General features: G+C 47.2%; 2 protein-coding genes and 1 long non-coding RNA gene across 11 annotated transcripts in view; 1 reads left to right on the top strand and 2 right to left on the bottom strand.

Moving 5' to 3' along the window:
* IFT88 (intraflagellar transport 88) overlaps window positions 1–5,433 on the bottom strand; it is a 75,785-nt gene extending 70,352 nt beyond the window's left edge. For all 9 annotated transcript variants that reach the window (XM_067713804.1, XM_067713800.1, XM_067713807.1 and 6 more), the window contains exon 1: window positions 5,302–5,433. The gene's annotated coding sequence lies outside the window, so the exon portion shown is untranslated. The remainder of the gene's footprint in view (window positions 1–5,301) is intronic.
* Window positions 5,434–15,435: 10,002 nt separating this feature from the next.
* On the bottom strand, window positions 15,436–17,194 carry LOC137211395 (uncharacterized). Its single transcript, XR_010937075.1, has 2 exons — window positions 16,253–17,194; window positions 15,436–15,955 (listed from the first exon to the last, which is right to left on the bottom strand). It is a non-coding gene; the product is annotated as an uncharacterized lncRNA (long non-coding RNA).
* Window positions 16,274–17,204, top strand: part of CRYL1 (crystallin lambda 1) — a 75,011-nt gene continuing 74,080 nt past the window's right edge. The window contains exon 1 of the mRNA XM_067713828.1: window positions 16,274–16,398. The gene's annotated coding sequence lies outside the window, so the exon portion shown is untranslated. The remainder of the gene's footprint in view (window positions 16,399–17,204) is intronic.

Raw genomic sequence — 17,204 nt, forward strand, 5'->3', positions numbered from 1 at the left:
GCCAATGCAAGGGACACGGGTTCGATCCCTGGTCCAGGAAGATCTCACATGCCTCAGAGCAACTAAGCTCATGTGCCACAATTACTGAGCCTGCTCTCTAGAGACCACGAGCCACAACTACTGAAGCCCGCACGCCTAGAGCCCGTGCTCTGCAACAAGAGAAGTCACCGCAATGAGTAGACATTTTTCCAAATAAGACATACAGATGGCCAATATGTACATGAAAAGATTCTCAACATCACCTATCATCAGGGAAATGAAATCAAAAGAGATTTCAGCTCACACGAGTTAGAATGGTTATTATAAAAAAGATTGGGATTTCCCTGGTGGTGCAGTGGTTAAGAATCCGCCTGCCAATGCAAGGGACACGGGTTCAATCCCTAGTCCAGGAAGATCCCACGTGCCCCAGAGCACCTAAGCCGTGCGCCACAACTACTGAGCCTGCGCTCTAGAGCCCACGAGCCACAACTACTGAAGCCCGTGTGCCTATAGCCCGTGCACTGCAATGAAGAGTAGCCGCTGCTCTCCGCAACTAGAGAAAGCCCAGGCGTGGCAACGAAGACCCAACACAGCCAAAAATAAATAAATAAATTTTAAAAAGAAAAAAAAAAAAAGAAGACCCAACACAGCCTAAATAAATAAATAAGACTAGAGATGGTCATTCCTTGGCAGTCCAGTGTTTAGGACTCCATGCTCTCACTGCAGAGGGCCCAGGTTTGATTCCCTGGTCAGGGAATTAAGATGACATGAGCCGTGTGTTGCAGCCAGAAAAATAAAGACTAGAGATAAGCACTGGTGAGGATGTTGAGAAAACGGAACCCTCATGTACTGTTGGTGGGAATGTAAGCTGGTGTAGCCACTGTGGAAAACAGTATGCAGGTTCCTAAAAAATTAAAAATAAAGTTACTGTATGATCCAGCAATTCCACTTCCGGGTATTTATCTGAAGAAAATGAAAACACTAACTCAAAAAGGTATTTGCACCATTACGTTCATTGCATCATTACTGACAATAGGCGAGATATAGAAACAGGGCTTCCCTGGTAGCACAGTGGTTAAGGATCCGCCTGCCAATGCAGGGGACCCGGGTTCGATCCCTGGTCCGGGAAGATCCCACATGCCTCAGATCAACTAAGCTCGTGCGCCACAACTACTGAGCCTGTGCTCTAGAGCCCACTAGCCACAACTACTGAGCCCACGAGCCACAACTACTGAAGCCCACGCACCTAGAGCCTGTGCTCCGCAACAAGAGAAGCCACCGCAATGAGAAGCCCGCACACCGCAAGGAAGAGTAGCCCCCGCTCGCCGCAACTAGAGAAACCCCACGTGCAGCAAGGAAGACCCAACGCAGCCAAAAATAAATTAATTTTTAAAAAAACGAAACAAAAAAAACTAGGTGTCAAAACATTCATTCATTGCACTTGTTTCACATTTATTCCACACCCACTACATTAAAAGGACAGTGATAGACACAGCTGATTGTACTGATTTTCAAGGAACTCAGTATCAAGTGAAGAAAGGTATATAACAGTCAATTATAATGCAAGGCAGAAATCACTGAACACCTACCACAGGGCTGAATTAAAGAGACCAATAACACAAAACGTCAGCAAGCATATGGAGCAATGGGAATACTCATATGTTGTTTAGTGGCAGTGTAAAATGGTACAATTTGAGGAAACAATCTGGCAGTCTCATAAAATTAACATATATCTCTTATGACCCAGCAATTCCACTCCAAAGTATTTATCCAAGAGAAATGAAAATATATGTCTATAAAAAGATTTAAGTGTATTTACATGAGCTTTATTCACAATATCCAAAAATTGGCAACAGACCATACCCATCAATAGAATGGATAAGCAAAAGGTGGCATATTTAATGCAATGAAGTACTACTCAGCAATAAAAACCAGTGCACTGATGACATTTATAACAATACATAAAAATCTCAGTTATGCTGAGTGAAAGAAGCCTCACACATAACAGTACCTAATGTATGTTTCAAGTCCTAGAACAGGCAAAACTATGGCAGAAAACAATCAGAACACTAGTTGCTTCTTAGAGGTGGGGGGTAGGGACTGAATGGAAAAGGGCATGACAGAATTTTCTGAAGTGATAAATGTTCTATATCTTGACAGGTGATTTGATTACACAGACGTATGCATTTGTGAAAACTCAGTAAATGCATACTTAAGATTTCTTTTTACTGTTTGTAAATTTTTTCTTGAATGAAAAGACTATAAACAAATATTGAACTATAATTAATATACATACTCAACTATTTAAAGGCAAACTTAGTATCTGTAATTTAGTTTGAAATGTGTAAAAATAAGATGGATAAAAGGATCAATGTGATAAAGCAAGTACAGAAAAATGTTAATGGTAGAATCTATGTAGCAGGTATGATGTTCACTGAAAAATTCTTTAAAATTTGCTGTAGATTTGCAGAGTAAATTTTCATAATAAAATGTGAAAAAAGTACAAAACAAGATGAAACAGATATCAAAGCAAAGTAAAACAGAAGCATGGGAGAAACGTAATTATTGTGCATGTCTACTGTAAATGTGGTAATTATCAGAGAACTGGGGACGAATTCCCAGAAGACCACTCATTCAAATTGAGTCAATATTTTTGGCAATTTGGGAAGGGGGCTGTCCAGTTACCCAAGAAATGTAGTACTGAATTACTTTGTGTATCTCAAAATACATATTATCTTTAAAGCCTGTACAATATTAAGTGCGTCAGTAAATTCCTACAAAAATTTCAGCTTAATCTTATTGCTCAGTAAAATGCCAGATATATGTGGCCACTCATAAAATTTTAACATTACTTTAATAATAAAATTATTAATCTTTTGATATAATTCACATACCATAAAATTTACCCTTTAAGTACCGTTCAGTGATTTTTAGTATATTCACAAGGTTGTGCAGCCATCACCACTATCCAATTCCAGAACATTTCATCACCCCATGGAGAACCCTGGGGCCCTTTAGCAGTCACTCTCCATTTCTCCCTCCTCCTGTCTCAGAGGATTTGCGGATTCTGGACATTCCATAAAAAAGGAATCATCCAATATGTGGTATTTTGTGTCTGGCTTCTTTCACTTAGCATTTTTTCAAGGGTCATCGATGGTATAGCATGTATCAGTACTTTATTCCTTTTTATCGCTGAATAATATTCCATCATAAGGATATACAACATTTTGTCTGTTAATGGACATTTGGATTGTTTCCACTTTTGACCATTATGAATAGCTACTGCAGGACTTCCCGGGTGGTCCAGTGGTCAAGAATCCACCTTCCAATGCAGGGGACCTGGGTTCAATCCCTGGTGAGGGAACTAATATCCCTTTTGCCGCAGGGCAACTAAGCTTGTGTGCTGCAACTACGAAGCACACAAGCCACAACTAGAGATCCCACGCACCACAACGAAGATCCTGCACGCCGCAACTAAAGATGCTGCATGCGACAACTAAGACCCGATGCAGCCAAAAAATAAAAGTAAATAAATATTTTTTTAAAAAACTACTGCACTGGGGCTTCCCTGGTGGCGCAGTGGTTGAGGGTCCACCTGCTGATGCGGGGGACACGGGTTCGTGCCCCGGTCCGGGAGGATCCCACATGCCGCGGAGCGGCTGGGCCCGTGAGCCATGGCCGCTGAGCCTGCGCGTCTGGAGCCTGTGCTCCGCAACGGGAGAGGCCACAACAGTGAGAGGCCCGCGTAACGCAAAAAAAAAACCAAAAAAAAAAAAAAAAAAAAAAAAAAACTACTGCACTATGGGGAATTCTCTGCCGGTCCAGTGGTTAGGACTCAGTGCTTGGCAGAGCCAAAAAAGAAGAATCCCTTATATGTTCCTGATACTAGACCTTATCAGATAAATGACTAGAAACTATTTTCTCCCATTCTGTGCACTCTTTCCCCCTCTTGACAGTGTCCTTGGAAGCACAAAAGCTTTTAAATTTGATGCACACATATTTTTTGTTTGCGCTTTGGGTGTTACAGCTAAAAAACCACTGCCTAATCCAAGGTCAAGAAGATTTACACCTGTTTTCTTCTAAGAGTTTTATGGCTTTAGCTCTTAGATTTAGGTCTTTTGAGTTAATTTCTCATTACTTTTTGGAGATGAAAATTCACTATGAGAGCAAATGTCAATCATATAGAAATGTTCATTCCAAAATAGCCCCCCAAAATATTGTCAGTGGTAGAAGACATACAAAATATTTTAACTTAAAAGCTTTAGGTCAGGTAATGGGACACCAGTGGTTCTCAAAGGTCAGTGTGTGTCAGAAACCCAAGGGCTGGGACTTCCCTGGCGGTCCAGTGGTTGGGACTCCACGCTTCCACTGCAGGGGACCTGGGTTCGATCCCTGGTCCAGGAAGTAGGATCCCACGTGCCATGCCGCGCGGCCAAAATAACAACAAACAAATCTATGCTAAACTGATAGGCAAAGTAATTTTGAAAAAACGAAAGAAACCCAAGGGCTTGTTAAAATCAGACTGCCACTCCCCCATACCGGTTTCTGATTCACCAAGTCTCAGGTGGGAGTCGCCAGCATCCCCCTCCACCCCTTGGAATGTGGATTTCTAACAAGTTCCCAAGCATTGCTCCTGCTGCTGCTCCGGGGACCACACTGTGAGGACCACTGTGTTCAACAGAAACCACCTAATTACAAGTCCCATTTAAGTCAATTTAGCTTACACGTCTCTCAGAACAACAAGCAACTTTTACAACTGGAGATCCTTTCTTCTGGGCTGTCCCCAGACCAAAACAGTTCAGATCTGAGAGAGACTCGGGGTGACCGACGCGGAGGGTAGGGTGCGGTGGGGAAAGGTGAAGCACTCAGGGAACAGCTAAGGCGGCGAAGGTCCGCCACAGCCCGGGTTTCCCGGGTTCTGCTGCCAAGGCAGCTCCCGGGCTCGCGCCGTCTGGACTGAGCGCGGGAAGCGCCCCCCACCCCGCCTCCCCGGGGCCCCGCCCCCGTCCCCACCGGCGGCCTCTCGCCCCCCGGGGGCCGCACCGGACAGCCCGGCCGCCCACTGGAGCGGACTGACTCCGGCCCGGGAATGCCCACCTCCGCGAGACGGGGCCCGAGCTCGTGCCTCCCTCACCCGCCGAGCCTTCCCGGGAATTTCTGCGCTTCCCGTCACGAACGCTGGGTCAGGGGCTCAAGGGCCGCGCGCGGGCTGCGGGCGGGGGCGCACGGGCCGGCGGCGGGGGAGGGGCAGAGCCCCCGCGACCCCCCACGGCCCCCCCCGGAGGGCGGCGGGCACCCGCGCCGCCCGGGGCCCTCTCCTACCTCGCGGCGAGGGGAGCAGGGAGACCGCGAGGGCTGCGGGGTTGGCGCGGCCTTTCCGGAACTCGGCGGAGAGCTGCGCAGCCGTGGCGTTGCCACGCGCGGATCTAAGGAAGCCGCTCCCACAGTGCTCCGCGAGGGGGCGGGGCGATACAGGTGGGCGGGGCCGAGCCTGATGGGCGGGGAGGGGCCTGAGCGGAGAGGGGCGGGGCCGGCTCCGGCTAGGGAGCTGGAGCCGAGGGGCCCCGCGGAGGCGGTCTTGGCGGGCGGTGAGTGGGACAGGAACTTGGGGGAAGCCCACGTCTCCTAGATCCTGATGAAATCATCCGGAAGGCAGATCACCGGCGGGTGGTGCTGGTTGCTGTGAATAGCTCCGGTGGCCGCCGCACTAGCTGTGAGCCCTGGAAGCGCGTCCGGGCAGGCAGCTGGCTGTCAGGACCCCTCCCGCGGTTCCCCCCGGTCCCGGCTAGAGCCCAGGCCGCCCGCGCGGCCCCGCGCACCTCGTGGTCCTGTGCTCCTGTCCTGTGCTCCTGCCCTGGACACGTCGAGGGCGGCCCGAGACGCGCCAAAGCCGGCACCCAGCCTGAGTGACGCTAAGCAAGAGAACGAGGAATGAAATTAATAACCGGTTCACATCTTTAAAGTTTGTCTTAAATTTTCAAGATAAATTGGCGGGGAGGCGTCTAAAGACACCAGTGTAATTAGTGAGTTTTGGAAGACTGAGATGTTGTCTCCCTCCAGTGCAAAAGGCGAGTTATGCTCTCTGGCATATTAGGGATGATGTCTGAGCATCGTGCTGGCCTGCAGTTCATCATAAAAAACTGAGGTTTCCAAAGTTTAGGGCCCCTCAGCTGTGACACAAACTCACTGTGCGTGCAGCAGCCGCCTGCGCTACCCCTGTGGGACTGGGGAGGTGTGTGGGCAGAGGGAGTGTGAAGCTCAGGCTGCTTGCTGGGCTGTGACAATAAGGTCCTCTGTCTCTGACCAGGTGTTTCTGCCAGCTGTCAGGACACCCTGTTAGCTTGTCAGCTTGGAGACCTGGTCAAGTCTTAACACGGCTCTTGAGAGTATCTAGCCACCCAGCCTGGCTCAAAGTAGCTGTTCACTACATGTTTTGTGAGTTAATTCCTGAACACTGTAGAGCCCTTCAAATCACTGCACTTCGGTATATGGAAACCATTTTCATTATCTGTTTAGATCTCCAGGCTGTAAATTTGCAGCTCCCTCGATTGTTAAAAAATATATATATTTATTTATTTATTTTGGCTGTTAGCTGGAGCATGCAGGATCTTCTTTATTTATTTATTTTTGGCTGCGTTGGGTCTTTGTTGCTGTGCGCAGGCTTTCTCTAGTTGCGGTGAGCGGGGGCTACTCTTCGTTGGGGTGCACAGGCTTCTCATTGCAGTGACTTCTCTTGTTGCAGAGCACGGGCTCTAGGCGCGTGGGCTTCAGTAGTTGTGGCACGCGGGCTTAATAGTCATGGCACGCAGGCTCTAGAGCTCAGGCTCAGTAGTTGTGGCGCACGGGCTTAGTTGCTCCGCGGCGTGTGGGATCTTCCCGGACCAGGGCTCAAACCGGTGTCTCCTGCATTGGCAGGCGGATTCTTAACCACTGTGCCACCAGGGAAGCCCCCTTCATTTTAAATGTTGTAATGAAGCTACTATTTTTTTAATATATTTATTTATTTACTTGGCTCCATCGGGTCATAGTTGTGGCGTGCGGGATCTTCCTTGCCGCATGCGGGATCTTTAGTTGTGGCAAGGCACACTCCTAATGCAGGGGGGCCCGGGGTTCGAGCCCTGGTCGGGGAACTAGATCCCACACGCCACAAGTAAGAGCTCATATGCCACAACTAAAGATCCTACGTGCTGTAACTGAAGCTACTATTTATTAAGCACATGCCTACATCGGCAGACAAAATGTTAAGGTCACATAGCTCATATTACTAAAATACAAGCTCCAGAGAGAACAGAGATTCTTGTTTCCATCACTTCCAACCTGGAGGGCTAGGCAGCAGACAATCACTGCATTTTGTGGTGTTTTTCTGGGCAGAAGAGGTGAAAGGTTTTCACAGTGCCTAATAAATTACTTATTAGATAAACCAAGTGTTGCCAAGCTGGGGTGGGAATCCAGTGGTGGTAACACCTATGGTGTACTTGAGTAAATTTTACGAATAAACAGTAACTATAAAACTATGTTATGGGACTTCTCTTGTGGCGCAGTGTTTGAGAGTTTGCCTGCCGATGCAGGGGACACGGGTTCGTGCCCTGGTCCGGGAAGATCCCACATGCCGCGGAGCAGCTGGGCCCGTGAGCCATGGCCGCTGAGCCTGCGCGTCCAGAGCCTGTGCTCCGCAACAGGAGAGGCCACGGCAGTGAGAGGCCCGCGTACCACAAACAAACAAACAAACAAACAAAAACTATGTTATGAGCTCTGATAGTGGTAGATCCACAGGACCTCACGTACACCAGGTGTTAGGGACCGAATTGTCGCCCCCAAATTCAAATGTGGAAGCCCTGACCCCCAGGACCTCAGGCTGTGACAGTATTTGGAGACAGGGCCTTTAAAGAGGGATTAAGTTAAAAGGGGGCCTCGCGGGTGCTCTTGCCACCTGGTTTCCTTCTCTCTGGGCTCTTCTCACCACCTCCTCAGCACTCTTGCATCTTCTCTCTTGCTGTCACTCAGTCTGTTTTCCACACTGCAGCCAAAGTGGTCACCCTTCAGTGAAGGTCTGATCACCTCGTTCTCTGCGCAGGACCTTTTGGTGCCCTCTCTCCCCACTGGCCTTGACCTCTGGACAAAGTCTAAACTCCATGTTGTGCCTTACAAGGCTCTTCAGGGGCCAGGACACAGGAATCTGTTGCAGCCAAGAAAAATCAATTCTTGCTAACTGAAGCAGAAAAGGAATTTTTTGGAACGATGTTGGGTAACTCAGAATTGTCAGAGAGGCTGAGGAGCAAAGTTTGGAAAAGCAACAGCAGCTCAGGCAGGCAAGGCCCAGCCAAAGTCGGCTCACGGGAGCGAGCTGCCGACGTCATGACCAACCCTCGCCGTTTGCTCAGGCAAACCAGGAGCAGTTGGTCGCCCTGCTTAGCTGGCTGCTGTGGCCCTAACATCTCAGTACCTCAAGGCCCTCTCGCCGGTGGACGCGCTCTCACACAGCTATGCTCTGGCACGTAGCACTTTACCACTGGACCCTGGTTCCATCATAGCCACTGGGAACCGTTTCTAACCACCCTGCCCTTTGTCTGCCTCCTGAGCCCCAGATGGGAATGCCAGCTTGCTGTGTGTCGGTCAAAGGCCGTGTTCTGGCTTCCAGGGAGCTCAGACGGAGGGTGTCTGCTCCCCGAAGCTTCCTCCCACCCATTTTGGGATCCTCCTAAAATACGAAGGGTGTCAGATGCTGGGCAGCCAACAATGTCCATGGACAAACATCCACGACACCACTCCTCCCCTTGGCCTCCTCGCCGGCACGTCGTGCCCCGGCCATACGTGCTTTCAAGTCTTCCTCACCCCCAGGCCTTCACAGCACACTATTCTCTTTTCCTAAAATGATCTTTCCTACTGTCCTCTTAGCCTGGCCACCTCTGTCCAGAAGGCCTTCCCTAGTTGCTGAGTACTAGTTTGCTAGGGCAGCCGTAACAAACTACCGCATGCTAGGTGGCTTAAAAACAGAAATTTACTTCCCAGTGCGCTGGAGGCTAAACTTCAAAATCAAGGTGTGGGCCGGCGTGGTTTCTTCTGAGGTCTCTCCTTGGTCTGGCCGCTCTCTGCTACCCCTTCACATGGTCTCCCTCTGGGCACCCTGTGTGTCCTAATCTTCTCCTCTTATGAGGACATGAGTCACATTGGATGAAGACCCACCCACAAGGGCTCCTTTTAATTTAATCCCCCGTCTCCAAATACTGTCACATTCTGAGGTCCTGGGGGTCAGGGCTTCCACATTTGAATTTGGGGAACACGATTCGGTCCCTAACACCTGGTGTACGGTGGATCTACCACTATCAGAGCTCATAACACAGTTTTATAGTTACTGTTTATTCGTCAAAGTTTACTCAAGTACACCATAGGTGTTACCACCACTGGATTCCCACCCCAGCTTAGCAACACTTGGTTTATCTAATAAGTAATTTATTAGGCACTGTGAAAACCTTTCACCTCTTCTGCCCAGAAAAATACCATGAAATGCAGCGGCTGCCTGTTAAATATTTTAAATTATCATGGCTTTTTTTTTTTTTTGCCCCAAAAGCTAAAAGCAAATTAGCCTGAAAATGTAGAGTGAAATTTTTTTCTCATCTTTTTTAAAAAATAAATTTATTTATTTATTTATTCATTTTTCCCTGCATTGGGTCTTCATTGCTGCGTGCGGGCTTCCTCTAGTTGCAGCAAGCGGGGCTACTCTTCCTTGCGGTGCGCGGGCTTCTTGTCTTGGTGGCTTCTCTTTTGTGGAGCATGGGCTCTAAGTGCTGGGGCTTCATGAAACAGTGAAATTCAGTGCTTTCTACTGTCAGCATTAAGTATTTTTATTGCTCTGTGTCAGCTATATTCAGGGTCTAACAGTAGCATTTGTTCGTTTGTTCATTCATTCATTCAACTGTAAGAGTTTCACCAATGGATAAGCCAGAAATAAGGCATTCCTGGCAGATGGAAAAACGTCCGGAAGCTGCACTGTCTAATATGGTAACCATTAGCTGCTGGTAACTATTTAAAATAAAGTTTAAATCAATTCAATATAATTTTTATTTGTTTTATTTTTGGCTGCATTGGGTCTTCATTGTAGTGCATGGGCTTCTCATTGTGGTGGCTTCTCTTGTTGCAGAGAACGCGCTCTAGGCGCGCGGGCTTCAGTAGTGTGGCACACGGGCTCAGTAGTTGTGGTTCGCGGGCTCTAGAGCTCAGGCTCAGTAGTTGTGGCACATGGGCTTAGTTGCTCCGCGGCATGTGGGATCTTCCTGGACCAGGGCTCGCACCTGTGTCCCCTGCATTAGCAGGCGGATTCTTAAGCACTGCGTCACCAGGGAAGCCCTCAATTTAAATCAACTATAAAGTTTAGTTCCTTAGTCTCATTAGCTGCGTTCCACAGGTGTGTGTCGGAGACTCATGTGCAAAACTTTTCCATTATCACACAAGGGTCTACAGGCAGTGCTGGGAGGATGCAGAGAACATTAAACTCACTGGACTGCACCTGAAAACAGTTGGAATAAACTATAGTAGTTTGTAAGTGCCAAAGCATGATCTAAAGAATCATCAGTGACCTGATAGTATTTTTTTAAATATGTGTGAGATAAATTCTTCTAAATATCTATAATAATTCAATACAGAATGTTGAGAAATGAATTAGTGTTTTTGTTTTTTATTTTTTTGGCCATGCCGACTGTCTTGCGGGATCTTAGTTCCCCAGCCAGGGATTGAACCTGTGCCCCCTGCAGTGGACGTGCCGAGTTCTAACCACTGGACCGCCAGGGAATTTCCGAGAAATGAATTATTGTTGTATTTACATGTGCTCTTCAAAATTCTCCGTATGAAGAACAAGATATCACTTCACTGAAACACTGTTAGTCGCCACATTCATTCGGTTCGTGTTTGAGTGGGTTTGTTTAATTCCGGGGGCCACATGGGGGTGGTTTGGGAAGATGTTAGGTTTTGTCTTTTTGAGGTGGCTTGTATATAACATTGTTGAACTGCGTCAAAAGGCAAGAAAAATCTCTCTTTTTTATTGCAAATGTGTCTCTATCCAGCAATGACTTTGAAAGGGAGATCTAAGTACTTTCTGTACAACCCCAGAAAAGAAAGTCGAGGTCCCTCAGGGTGAGGGTCCTGCCTGTCCTGCTTGCTTAACTGAGACCCCCTGCTGGTTGACTGAGCCCCTTACCTTCTGTCTTGGTTTCTCACCCTGAGCCTTCTGCCACCCCCAGAATCCTGAGCCCAGGCAGAGATGAAATCCTTGAGTGACATCTTCTCTGAGTGAATTCAGAAATCATCTGGAGGGAATTCCCTGGTGGTCCAGTGGTTAGGGCTTTATGCTCTCACTGCTGAGGGCCCGGGTTCAATCCCGGGTTGGGGAACTAAGATCCCACAAGGGGCTGCCCATGTGGCCAAAAAAAAAAAGAGAGAGAGAGAGAGAGAGAAATCATCTGGGCAGAAGCCATAGTGACTATAATGGTTATGAAATGCTGAGTTTCTGACAAGGAGCTACGATCTATCTGGACACAGTTACATTCAAGCACACGGATTCTCTAGATGATATTATACTCATCACAGCCTCTGTCATATATGGTTGTACAGGTTGTGTGCTGCAGAAGGGGGCGACATCTAAGGAGGGGTTATTCACATAATAGTTTTCATAGATTTGCTGCTTATAATAATAAAAACAATTTTCCAGAAGATGGCAGTAAAGTATCTTGTTCGAAAACATCAGTATAGTATGACAATTTTCTGGGGGTGGGAATATAGTGTTTTGAGGAAAAAGTGCCTTTTTCTTACTTACAGAAAGGTGTGAAATGGCTTATCACTTGCTCTAGGTCCTGTAGAAAATCAGCCCTCTATTACTGGCGAAAATGAACAAATGAAGTTTAATAGGTAGAGGAAAGGAAAAAGAATTATCAGGGATATATTTCGAAATTCTAGCTTCCAAAATGCCGACTCTTTGTTAAAATAATAATATCAATATATTATATGTGTTATATAGTATGAATAATACAGTGTAATTTAAGCTTTCCTAGACCTCATGGGACCGTGGGTATAAATGTGCTTTATGAAAATAGAGAGGAACCCTTTAGTTTTGAGGTACATGTTTCTGTCTCCTCAAAAGTCTCCCCCCTAAAATACAAACTGTCTTCAGTCTTTGGTTCCTCCCCCAAAATACACATTTTTATAGCAGTTACAAGGCTGTCCCTGAGACCCAAATTCTCGAACACTAAGCATTACCATGTATGCACAGATCCTTTCTTAACTCAAAAACATAAATACCATGGCCTCTATTCTCTTAAACCTTTATATACTTACTTCTTAAGAAATATTTTAGGGGGAGGGATAAATCAGGACCTTGGGATGAACACACACACACTACTATATGTAAGATAGATAACCAACAAGGACCTACTGTATAGCACAGGGAACTGTAGTCACTATTCTGTAGATAACCTATATGAGATAAGAATCTAAAAAAGAATGAATATATGTATATGTATAACAGAATCACTTTGCTGAACACCTGAAACTAACACAACATTGTAAGTCAACTATACTCCAATGAAACTAAAATATTAAAAAAATATTTCAATAATCCGAGTCTTAAAAGTAAATTGGGGTCACTTAAGAGCAGAGCATTTGACCAGATATCCCAAGTGGATCTTCTCATTGCTAACGACCCTCTAGGCTGAGTGCTAGGTCCACCGAAGTTGTCCCATTGGTATCTGAACGCTTTCTTGCCTCTGGGCACACAAGCCAACCTGGTACCCTTCCTGCACCAAACACACATCAACAATTTCTCCGTGGAGTCCTGGTTCCTTTTAGTGAAAATGGCATTATAGACCAAGATTTGGGCATCTGGGGTTCAGATCAGATTTGAGCTACTGGGTATTGTTAAGCCTGGGCTGTTTCAGCGAGCAGAGCTGGAAAATACCTTTTTTTTTTTTTTTTTTAAGGTGTGAGTTCTTACTGATATTTTCAATTCAATTCTAACATCACAGCATTCCTCTTTAAACTCTTTGTTTCTATAATTATACCTTATTTTATGGTGAAATCTTCCTGCTAAACGAAATCAACATATTTATTTGATTTGTCTAGAATACAAAAAAAAAGTTAAGAATAGCAATATGATATTGGTGTGAAATATAAAACGACAAAATGAAGTTCAAGATTTTCTTGATGGCCAGTAGGCGCATGAAAAGATGCTCAACATCATTAATTATTAGAGAAATGCAAATCAAAACTACAGTGAGGTACCACCTCACACCAGGCAGAGTGGCCATCATTAAAAAGTCTACAAATAGGACTTGCCTGGTGGTGCAGTGGTTAAGAATCCACCTGCCAATGCAGGGGACACGGGTTCGAGCCCTGGTCCGGGAAGATCCCACATGCCACGGAGCAACTAAGCCCCTGCACCACAACTGCTAAGCCCCCGCACCTAGAGCCCGCACGCAGCAATGAAGACCCAATGCAGCCAAAAAGAAATAATAAATAAATAAATAATAATTTTAAAAAGAGGGCTTCCCTGGTGGTGCAGTGGTTGAGAGTCCGCCTGCCGATGCAGGGGACGCGGGTTCGTGCCGCGGTCCGGGAAGATCCCACATGCCGCGGAGCAGCTGGGCCCACGAGCCATGGCCACTGAGCCTGCACGTCCGGAGCCTGTGCTCCACAGCAGGAGAGGCCACAGCAGTGAGAGGCCCGCGTACCGCAAAAAAAAAAAAAAAAAAAAAAAAGAGAGAAACTGCCATTGAGGTGGTTTCGTCTTAGAAATGAGTGGAAATACACAAGGAATTCAGCCTCTGAAACGTGCCCCAAATTCACCTTAGCCATCATCTGGCCCATCTTCAGTGGCTGAATACTTGGTTACATGTGCAAGATTTGTAAAAAGGAAACTTTGGCGGTGCAAACCCATTCCAATGAATAATACTCGATTTCTAATTATGTTAGAATCTACATGTTTTCATGGGCTGGATGCAGTTTTAACTTCATCAAGTTAACAGCTTCCTCTTCTGAACCACGGACCTTCCTCTCATACTTGAGTCTCAGGCTACCCAAGGTGAATTTCCAAAGATAAATTAGAATCTCATGGGACTTCCCTGGCAGTCCAGTGGTTAAGATTCCCCGCCTCCATTGCAGGGGGCACGGGTTCAACCCCTAGTTGGGGAACTAAGATCCCTCATGCTGCGTGGCATGGCCAAAAAAAGAGAAAAAAAAAAGAATCTCAGAAATCTGTAACCAAGGTGTATCAAGATCAATTTCAATTAAGCTAATTAAAAGAGGGAAAAACATGTCAGAGATTACACATTTAAACTATCACCAGGAAGTTCATATGAAAACCTCTCCACAGATTCATGTGGATTTCAGATGACATGGGTTCCAATAGAACTGATTGATAAACACAAGCTGTCAATATTTATACAAGTCAAAATTCCAGTCTGAAACACAGAAACCACCCAGATATTTCAGCAGAGTGTCTATCTATCTATCTATCTCTCTCACTCAACAGAGAATTTAATATGGAGAATTTGTTCTGTCATTCTTGGACTGAAAAGCACAGAATGTCAGGAGGGCCGCTACTCCTGGGACTCAGGGATGCAGGAAGATTTGGGGACTAGCAGAGGAGGGGCCTGGGGGGGAGTGGAGCCTCTGAGGGGTGTGAGAGGCTGTGCCTGGGGGGTCACAAAGCTGGAGGAGGAACCAGCGGAGGTCACCCGGGCGATTGTTAGGGCGACACTAGGAGGATCAGCAAGTGACCTGCCCTGTGTTTTGTCTCCAACCCCCCGCTGGTGGACCGTCACAGGAAGCCAGCGTCAGGGTCACACAACAGAACATATGTAGAAGGGTGAATGTGGAGCAGAGAGACAACAGTTTAATAATAACTGGCACAGTCTAAACACGCTTCTAAACATGGTTGACCTTTTATGTCGCAACAGTGAAGGCCATGCTTTCTCCTAAGAAGATGCAGTTCTCTCCCCCACAGAGAGGCCCTAACCCTCTCGCCCCAAAGGGAAGAAAGAGCTAAGAGTCGTGGCACCCATCTCTGGGCAACACTCTTGGTGTCCATGTCTAATTTGTTTAAGTCTCACCTGAGGATTTTGTGACCTAATGACTAAATTATAACGTTACACACTACCAACAGCCCTTACATGAAATAATAAGGGAAAAGGAGGAGGGAGGCAAAAGAAATTAGGTCACACACACACACACACACACATACACACACAGATAAAAATAAGAAAAAATGAATGGCTGCAACACACACCACCTCTGCTACTGGTCAGAACATAACATTTATGACTTCTTTTTCCAACTACGTGTTGCAAGTGTACCCTCATCCAGCATCTCAGCTGATCAAGGTTTTGTGTGGTGTTTTTTTCCCTAGGTGGGAGAGGGGTGCAGTGAACCAAACATTTATTCTCAAAGGATATAAATCATCCAAAATCCTACTCCCCCCAAAATCAACTTTATTGAGGTATATATGTATAACTGACATATAATATCATACACTCATTTAAGTGTATATTTCAATGAGTTTTGAAAATTTATACACCTGTGTAACAATCACCATAATCAACATACAGAATACTCCTATCGATGCAACATTTCCCTTGTGCTCCTCCTGAGGCATCAGCCCCTGCACTCCCAGGCCCAGACAGCCACTCATCTCCTATCCTTACAGAGTAGATTAGTCTTTTCTCGAGTCACATGTAATTTGAATCACAGGTCCGAGCTTCCTGCTATCTGGAAGTTGAGTGTTCCTATGAGTTTTTTCATAAGCCGAAATGGGTAAATCAAAGGAGCAGTTACCTTAGGACACGTCTTGCTAAGGGGAGCACAAGATAAATGAGATGAAGCACAGACGCTCACAGACACAGTTCAGAGCTCTGGCATCTGATGCTGAGATGCTGAGTGTAGTCCCCGGGCCGCCCTTGCTGCCTGGGCCGTGCGCTGCCCCTGTAACGGCTCGCTGAAAAACAAAGGCTGAGCACTGTTTTCGATTTTTGCCTTTTTTCACGACTCCCGTGACTGCCACGAGTCTACGGACCAGCACCTTCTTAGCAAAGAGCTAGCTAGCACTGCAGAGCAGCGAACAGCCCAGCTGCTGCCACCCCGGGAGCGCGCCCTCCAGGGTGCGCACTCTGCACGCGCCTTGACCGGCTTGCTGCCTGTGTGGCTACGGAAACCGCTCAGATCTGGGCTGGGGAAGCCTTGCAGTCCGGTACCCTCAGCACCAGGGATACCTGACGCTCTCCCAACTACGTACCACTGTAGCATTTGTGCAGGAAAGAGGTGTGCCTCTGAAAGACTTCATTGCCGACTTGGGAACGTTATCAGTCTTCATAATTTCAGCCAGTCTGATGGGCGAAAGACGACCTCTTTGTTGTGTCGCTTTTCATTCTCTTCTCTAAAGTGAGTTGAGTGCCTTTTCAAATGTTTATCGATAACTTGTGAAATTGCTCTTGCTCTGACATTCCTCTTTTCGCTCCTGACCGGGGAAGACAGAGGAAGGGCTCCGTGCGTCACCCGAGTCTCAGAGTCACGCGTTTCCGCTGCCTAATCGTCTTGACCTGGATGACTGGTGTGCCCCCGTTTGTGCTGTGTGGACAGTGTTGTCATGGGACATGTGATGCCCTTTCCTCCGGTCTGTTTCCAAAAAGAGCCAGGGGTGGCGCGGTGACGTTTCCTTCTCCTGGAGCAGAAACCATCTAGGCCTTCGGTAGGAGGAAACACAGCCTGGCTGCGGCGGGCTCCACAGCCTTCCAGTTTGCCCCTCCCCCCTCCCCCCAGCTTTTCTGCCTGCTGTCCCAAGGCTCCTGGGCCTCGGCCTCATCTGCGGAGAAAGGCGGGGTCTTCCCAGAAACGAACTACCAGTGTGAACTCAGCACTAACCGTCCTCAGCTTAAGGCCTTGAGCTGGTGTGGACGGAAGTGGTGCTAATGTCTTCACACGGGAAGGGGATTCCAGTGATAATTTTGCGGGGTCCTTTAGCGGTCACGCCTTGTGCTGGTCTGGAGGTGTCCTCTCCCCGTGCACCGACTTTAGGGGCGCCGTTGGGAAATGACCAAAACAAAGTGAGTTACTGGAGTCCGAAGTGGCTGCTCTGCCACCGGGCGTCCAGTCCACGTGGTCCTCCCGGCAGCTCCTCCCGTGCGCGCCCCGGGGCGAGGGGAGGTGGATGCTCCGCGCGCCCGCGATGGGCCAGACGGCCCCCCTCA

This window comes from Pseudorca crassidens, chromosome 18 (genome assembly GCF_039906515.1).
Source record: "Pseudorca crassidens isolate mPseCra1 chromosome 18, mPseCra1.hap1, whole genome shotgun sequence".
Lineage (NCBI taxonomy): Eukaryota > Metazoa > Chordata > Mammalia > Artiodactyla > Delphinidae > Pseudorca > Pseudorca crassidens.